Here is an 8,567-nt window from a genome sequence, read left to right as displayed (position 1 = left end):
TGTTCTACTGGCATAGTAGATGACATGTAGCTTCTTGTCTTTCTTTTGCCCAAGTACTGCTCCAACAGCAAAATCAGATGCATCTGTCATGACCTCAAAAGGAAGGGACCAGTCTGGTGCCTGAACTATTGGTGCACTGACTAATGCATCCTTGATCATCTTGAAGGCCTCTTCACATTCAGCATCAAATATGAAATCCACTTCTTTACACAACAGCCTTGTCAAGGGCCTGGCAATTCTTGAGAAGTCTTTGATGAATCTTCTATAAAACCCTGCATGCCCAAGGAAACTCCTTATTCCTTTGACTGAAGTGGGGGTTTGCAGGTTCACCATTACTTCCACTTTTGCTCTGTCAACCTCTATGCCCTTCTCAGATATCTTGTGCCCAAGAATTATTCCTTCCTGCACCATGAAGTGGCACTTCTCCCAGTTCAACACCAAGTTATGCTGCTCACATCTCTCCAAGACATGTGACAAATTAGAGAGACAATCCGAGAAGGAGGAACCATAGACACTAAATTCATCCATGAACACCTCAACTTTCTCTTCAATAATGTCAGAGAAAATGTGCATCATACATCTTCGAAAAGTGTCCGGTGCATTACAGAGACCATAAGGCATTCGCATGTATGCAAATGTGCCATAAGGGCATGTGAATGTTGTTTTCTCTTGATCCCGGGGATCTATGGGAATTTGGAAGAACCCCGAGTACCCATCGAGAAAACAAAAGAAGGGATGGTTTGCAAGCCTCTCTAACATCTGATCAATGAAAGGCAAAGGAAAATGATCCTTCCTAGAGGCTGCATTGAGCTTTTATAATCTATACACATTCTGTGTCCTGTGACAGTCCTAGTAGCTATAAGCTCATCCTTCTCGTTTTTAACCACTGTGATCCCACCCTTCTTGGGCACAACATGAACAGGAGACACCCATCTTGAGTCAGAGATTGGGTAAATTATCCCTGCCTCAAGAAGTTTTAGTATCTCCTTCTTAACCACTTCCTTAAGGTTGGGCTTAAGTCGTCGTTGATGCTCAATAGAGGACATAGATTGGTCCTCTAGGTGGATCCTGTGGGTGAAAATGTCAGGAGAGATACCTCTAATATCAGCCAATGAATATCCTATGGCTCTCCTGACCTTTCTTATCTCACTAAGCAATGCACTCTCTTGTGATGATAAATGTATATGTGGAGTTTAAGCCCAAGAAAGCATACTTGAGCCCTGTTGGTAGAGGCTTGAGCTCAACAGGGGGTGCATCAGCCTCATTCCAATCCTGGTCCAAGCTGCTTTGCCTGGTGTCTGATCCTTTGATAGCCAAGACCTCAGATCCACTTTGTTCCAGCTCCAAAAACCTTGTCTCAGGACCCAGCTCTCTTGCATTGTCCAGATACAGCTTATACCCTTCACTTGCTTCAGCTAAGAGCCCATTGTCTCCTTGTTCCTGAGTTAGAGCAGCTTGAAGAGGATCCTCAGTGTTCAGCTCCTCTAGCAACTCATCAGCCAGCTGATCCATTGTCTCCACATAGAAGCATTGACCTTCAATGGTGGGTTTCTTCATCATCTCATTGACATCAAACTTGAGCTTTTCAGACCCAAGTTGAAGCTCTATTATCCCACCTCTCACATCAATAATAGCTCCTGCAGTTGCTAAGAATGGCCTGCCCAAGATAAGAGGATCTACTGGTTCCTCATCCATTTCCAGCACAACAAAATCTGTTGGAACCTCAAAACCACCAATCTTGACAGGTAGATCTTCTAACATACCAACAGGCAATCTAACTGATCTATCTGCAAGGATAAGAGAAATCCTTGCAGGTTTGAAGACTCTAAAGCCCAGCTTCTTTGCTATGGAGAATGGCATTAAGCTGACTGATGCTCCTAGATCACAAAGACATCCAGAGAATAGAAGAGGTCCAATGGCACCAGGGAGTGTGAAACTCCCTGGATCAGTTAACTTTTTTGGAATAGACTTCTTCTGAATGATAGCACTGCATTCATGACTCAGTACCACCATGCCTTGAAGCTCTTTTGTTTTGTTCAGAATGGCATCCTTCAAGAACTTCCCCATCTTTGGCATCATTAAGAATGCATCAATGAGAGGCATAGTGAGTGGTGTCTCATTGAGTGCCTTCTCAAATACAGCTCTTGCCTTGTCCACTAGTTGCTTCTTGAATCTCCCTGGAAATGGGAGCTTGGGTTGGTATGGAGGTGGTGGCACATATTTCTTCTCTGGTTCTGGTTCCTTTGCTACCTCTTTACCCTGTTCTGTCCTTGGTTTCTCAGCAACTTGATCATCTTTTAAGGCTGCCTCCCCCTCAGTTTGATCATTGTCCTCAATGATCACATTGTTGTTCTCAATACCTGGTAACTCCTTTCCACTCCTCAGTGTAATGGCCTTGGCATATTTCTTGGGATTGGGTTCTGGTTTTCCAGGTAGGTGACCTTGGTTCCTTGAGCTTGAGGCCTGGTTCTGCTTCAGTTCCTTGATTTCCTGCTGCATGGCTGCATTCTGGCTTGCAAAGATCTGTTGACCCTGAAGTAGTTGTTGCAGAATACCAACCATATCTGTACCCATTTGTGGCTGCTGTTGAACCGTTGGTGGCTGAAACTGTTGTTGAACAGACGCTTGCTGTTGGAACTGTGGTGCCTTTTGCTGTTGTGAACTGAAACTAGGACCTTGAAAAGGTTGCTGTTGCTGACCAAAACCTTGATTCTGAGCAAACTGATTCTTTTGTTGAAAAGATCCTTGAAAGTTGTTCTTGGGAACAAAGTTCTGTGGAGCTTGAGAATTGGGATAGACCTGGTCTTGTGGGTTAGCTACATTGGTGTTTCTGTAAGAAAGGTTTGGATTGGCATTACCATACTGATATCTCTGGAACCTCTGATTCCCAATGTAGTTAAGCTCCTCTTGGGTGAGACCCTCTTCACTTATGTTCTCAAAGATTTGAGATGGTTCCTCATACTCTACAACAAAACGCATTGGCTTGTGAGTTACCAACTTCAACTTGTCTAATTTACTTCTCAACTCCTTAACTTCCCTAGTGAGCCTCTGTTCTGAGCTTGAACCTTCAGACCTATTTGATCTGTCATAGTCTTCACTATAAGTATCATTGCTCAATGCTAAGTTCTCCACTAGCTCTAAAGCAGCATGTATCTCTTTACCCAGAAAGTTCCCATTGGAAGCAGTATCCAGCTGGTTTCTAATCTTGGGAAGAGCTCCTCTATAAAGTGTGCTGAGAAGAGAAGCCTCACTAAACCCATGGTGTGGGCATTGGTTTGTGTAGCTCCTGAATCTCTCATATGCTTCACCAAAACTCTCATTGCTGTGCTGAGTGAAGCTAGAGATTTGGTTCATCAGTTTTGCAGTTCTTGAGGTGGAGAAGAACTTAGATAAGAAAGCTTGCTTGCATTGCTCCCAGGTTTGAATGGAGCCTCTTGGAAGATTCTTCTCCCATTGATGAGCTTTGTCACCAAGACTGAATGGGAATAGTCTTAGCTTGAAGCTGTCTTCTGAAACTCCATTTATCTTTGTCAGATCACACACCTTATCAAACTGGTCCAAGTGTTCCAAGGGATCTTCCGTTGCTAACTTCAAAGTTGTGGACCATATTCAGCAATGATGCCTTCACTTCAAAGTTGTTGTTTTGCACAGGTGGTGCCTGAATACCAGCTCCATACTGATGAGCATTGGCCCTGTCATTCTCTCCAACATAGACTTGGGGTTGCTCATATCTTCTTTGTTGGTGTTGGAAAGGCTGGTGTTGGTGGTGCACCTGTTGTCTTTGCTGTACATTGGCCTGATGCCTCTATTGATGAGCTTGAGCTTGTACCTGGTGGACATAAGCTTGTTGGTGGTGCACCTGTTCCTGATGAACATTACCCTGATTGAGCCCTTGACCAACTCCATTACCAGCTCCATTACCTTGAGCCTGTTGCTCCTGAACTGGTTGTTCTATGTCTACCACGTGATCTCCTTGTTCTGCCATCTCAGTCTGATCAATTTGTCTACCACGTCTGTCCCTTCTCCTCCTTGGTACCAGAAGATTGATATTGTCGTTGAGAGGGAAAGGTGGACCACAGCTTCTAGATCTAGACCTGGTGTTCATACACCTGAAATCACAAACAGAACTTGAGAGTAATCAGTAAAAACAAGAAAGTAAGCACTTGATCTCAAGAACAGATCAGTGCTTAATGCTAACCAAACCACAATTTGGCAACGGCGCCAATTGAAAGACAAGACTTTTTAGGGTCTCAGGGCTATCAATCCCCTTGTCAAAGTAGCACAAAGAGATTTATCAATCCAGATGTGGTGTTAGACACTAAACTATGTGATCAGATTCTTAATTCAAGCAAACAAGAGTGGGTTTTGATCTAGAGACAACTACAAACTTAAACAGGATTAAAGACTAATGAAATGATTAAGCAAGAACTAAACAATGACAAATGATGAGAATGTATGAATGATGATGAGAAAGGTCTTAGCCATGATAGTGGATTAGGGTGCCTTCAGTGATAAACTAATAAGCTAATGAATCATATCATCAAGCAAATCATTTAACATAAACATCTTTAATTAAGTTAATCCTCTCATGAAGGTATTAACTCCTATGCTAAAACAGTTTCTAACCCAATCATCATCAGTGAAACATGAGTTAACAAGCATTAAGAATCAGTTTAATCTGTCATTAAAGCATATAAACAATCATTCCCATCATGAATAACACTTAAACCTCTGACAACTTTGGTTCAGGCATTTCATCAAACACTTTTGGTGCATGAAATGCCCAGAATCTAGACCACATATGATTTGTATGGATCTAGCATAGAGAAAAAGTTGTAGAGAATGGAATATGCATGATCTAACCCCTAAGCTCACTAATCTACCACTTAAGCACCCTAATCTACATATCTAAGACCTTAATATGGGATTACTCACTAATCATGATCAACACACTAGATCCTTTGCAAGATGTGTTGTTAATCATGATTAGAAGTGTGATTTGATGATAAGAGATGATAGAACAAGATGAAAAGCAACTTCAAATCGATATTAAACTCTAAAAACAAGGTGTATCAAGTAGTCTTTCACAAAAGGGGAAACGAAACTAAAAATGGATAAAAGGTGTTCTCCAAATTAGGTCTAAAAACAATATATAGGTGTTTTGGGTGAACCGGGTCAACCCGGAATCAACCAGGTACTGACCCGGTCTTGGTGGGTGAAGATGGGTTTGCCACGGTCAAGTGTTTTCTTGGTGTGGCCTTGGCAACCTGACCGTCTCAAAACTTTCTCGCGTGTTCTTGGCTGCATTTTGATGCCACGGTCTAACAAGCCTCGTCCAAAACCCGTGGCAAGTCATCGTGTCAAACACCGAAGATGTGTAAAAGTTGCCACGGTCAAGCCCCAGACCGTGGCATTCAGACCGTGTCAAAACCCGCATACTTGTAAAGTCCTTCCCAGCCAAGTATTTGTTTGCCATGGTCAAGTCCCAGACCGTGGCATTCAAACCGTGTCAAAACCCGAATGCTTGTAAAGTCCTTCCCAGCCAATTGTCTGCTTGCCACGGTCAAGTGTAGACCATGGCATGAAGATCGTGCCAATCGCCGAAGATTTGCAAAAGTTGCCACGGCCAAGTGTGGACCGTGGCGTTCCATCGCGGCATGTTTAACTTAGTCATTCAGGGCTGTCTGGACCACTTCGCATTCCGGAGATACTTGTCCGAATCGAGTGATTCCGGTTGCCGAGGACAGAGGACTCATATATCTCCAACTTTGGTGAAGGAAGCTTCGGTGCTTGGGATGTGGAAGGCTTCCTATAGGTCTCATCTTTGCAATGCATTTACACGATCAGAGAGAGCCGTCTATACATGTGTCCATTCCGGAGACCGTATCTTCCTGCTCATAGCTCCGAATTGAATTTTCTCGGATGTTCTGGAAAGAGGACTCAAATTTCTCTGATTCTCATGAAGGCCCCGGAAACTGAATTTGGCCTGGAAGTGCACCGTCCTTCGCATTCTTCAGAGCTTATCGGCTTGGTCCAAAACAGCAGCGAGACAGGGGTTTCTTCCGACGAGCTTAACTCTCTGCTCACGCGTCCGAATTCCATGATTTTAGTTGCTATGGAACCGTGATCCAATCCTCTCCAACATTGATGAAGCACCCGCCAACTGAATCGGACCGGAAGGTTCCCCGGACAGGCGATTTCGGAAACGTGTCTGCACCCGGAGATTTTGGCTGATACAATCCACTCGCGGTACGCGTTTTGGCCGATAAGGTTTATCCGCGGTACATGAAAATGGCCGGTAAAAACCTCCCTGGTACGCGAGAATGGCCGTTAACCTCCAAAAACACAAGTTCACCATTTTTCAAGCCTTGATCACCATTCCACCTCCTGGATTCATGTTTTCAGCTCCAAATACACCTGATAAACACTCAAAACATGCAAAGACTCATTGGGACCTAATGCATCTCCTAAGTTCTAAAACAAACCCTAAGGACCTAAAATGCATGAAATAAAACATGATTTGTAATAAAATGTGCAACCTAAGTGATGCAAATTATGAACATATCACACAACGCCTTCTTTCCTATAGATTCACACTGTTTTTATTTCAAGCTTTAGTTCAATATTCTCATTCCTTTTTAGTCGATTTTCATTTAAACAATTAGAATATCCGTTTTTCTTAATTTTACTCTTTTTCGTTAAGTTTAGTTATTAGGCCTTTTAATTCCCGTAGTTTCTTTTTAGATTTCGTTTTTACATTTTAACAAACTACCAAAACCCCACAAAACCGTTTGGTTATAGACTTCCTTACTTTATATTTCTTTCAAAGGCTTTTGCAGGAAAAGATCCTCCTTCCCTGTGGATTCGATCCCTAAGTACTACAATCGATCAGCTGTGCACTTGTGGCTATTGATTTCATTTAGGGTAAAACTTAACAACCCTCGACATGACAGTACACATCATCACCCGGGGTTGAGCCCTTCACCAAACTTGGGGCTACGGACGTCATCTCGATCGTGGAAGTGGAAGATTGGAGTTCGGGCCAGTGAGCAAGGAGTTATGAAGGATTTGGTGCAAGCGGTCCACATTCATACCGAGAAGGAATGCCGGCCAAAAGCTGGTCGGTATTACCTTGGAACCTTGACGTTTTTGGCTGGTTTTGGAAGCCAGGTTGCCGAAGAAATATCGACGTCCTGCACCGACTGAATTCTGCTCGGTATTGATCCCCTGAAGCTTTCCTTGACGCCGCACCGAGGTGAATTCGGCCGGTGTAGTGTCTCGGTGTAACCAGCCTCAAATGGCCGAAGAAATATCGACCACCCACACCGACCAGAATCACCTCGATACATTCTCGCTTATGACATTTTTTTTGGACCTTTTTTGGGCCAAAAACTAGTTTGTCCTAGGTTGGCCCAGCAAGAAACCCTACCTATAAATATGTTTTAGTCATTATCCAAGAGACAAGCTTTTTTTCTCTTTGTTTTCTTTGCCTCTTTGGTGAAAAACCTAAACTTTGTAAGAGAGATCTTCATTTTCTGGGTTTAATCAAGAGAGTAATTAGGGTTTAAAGCTGAAATCTATCATCATCCATCATTTCCATTTTCATTTTCCACCCCTTTGTGAGTTTTTATCAAATAGATTGAGAGATTTCTGTGTTTAAAGCTGCAATCCCATCACCATCTATCTTCTCCATCTCCATTTCTCATCATTAATCATGCCAATCTTCTCAACTTGCAAAGGTTTAAGAGAGATTAGTATGATTAGTGAGTAGTTTAGCTTAATGAAGTTCTAGATGTGTAGGTTAGGGCGCTAAGGTGTTTGATTAGGAGTGCTTAGGGCTAGATTCATTGATTCATTTCTCTAAACAACTGTTCTCTAGGATAGATCTTTGCACATCACTTGTGATCTAGATTCTGGGAATTTTATGCACCTCAAGTGTTTGATGAAATTCCTGAAAAGAGCTGTATTAGAGGTTTAAGCATTTGTTGCATGATAATGTTTTGTTATTTGCTTGAATGATCTTTTAGAACTGTTTCTTAATGCCCATTGATCTATATTTCACAAATGATGATTTGGTTTGAAAATGGATTAGTGTAGAGGTTAATGCCTTCATGAGAGGGTTAATCTAGATTAGAGTTCTAAATCACTTGAATCATGTCTCATCATTGTCATTAGCATTCCTGATTTAGCATCAAAGCACCCTAGCCAACTATCATGTCTAGAATCTCATGCTTCCATCATTTCATATCATCACATCTTGTCATTTGCTTAGTTCTTGTTTGATCACTTCTTTAGTCAATAATCTTGTTTAAAGTTTTTAGTTGTCATTAATCAATCAAAACCTCACCTGTTTACTTGAATTGAGAAACTGATCACATAGCTTAGTGTCTATCACCACATTCTTGGATTGACAACCTCTTTTGTGCTACTTTGACAAGGGGATTGATAGTCCTGAGACCCATAAAGTCTTGTCTATCAGTCAGAACTCTCATTGAGAGACAAAGACCTTCTCACCGTCTGATCACCCTCAAAATTGGACAACTTATAGAAGAATCAACCAGTTTTCA

General features: G+C 42.3%; 1 non-coding gene across 1 annotated transcript; it reads left to right on the top strand.

The window, feature by feature from the left end:
- Nucleotides 1-3,253: 3,253 nt before the first annotated feature.
- On the top strand, nucleotides 3,254-3,360 carry LOC112089458. The gene has a single exon (XR_002901096.1). It is a non-coding gene; the product is annotated as a small nucleolar RNA R71 (small nucleolar RNA).
- Nucleotides 3,361-8,567: the final 5,207 nt, after the last annotated feature.

Source organism: Eutrema salsugineum, unplaced genomic scaffold, assembly GCF_000478725.1.
Source record: "Eutrema salsugineum unplaced genomic scaffold, Eutsalg1_0 scaffold_12, whole genome shotgun sequence".
Classification (NCBI taxonomy): Eukaryota; Viridiplantae; Streptophyta; class Magnoliopsida; order Brassicales; family Brassicaceae; genus Eutrema; species Eutrema salsugineum.
The sequence above is the reverse complement of the archived record's forward strand: the minus strand, read 5'-3'. Positions and strand labels throughout refer to the sequence as shown.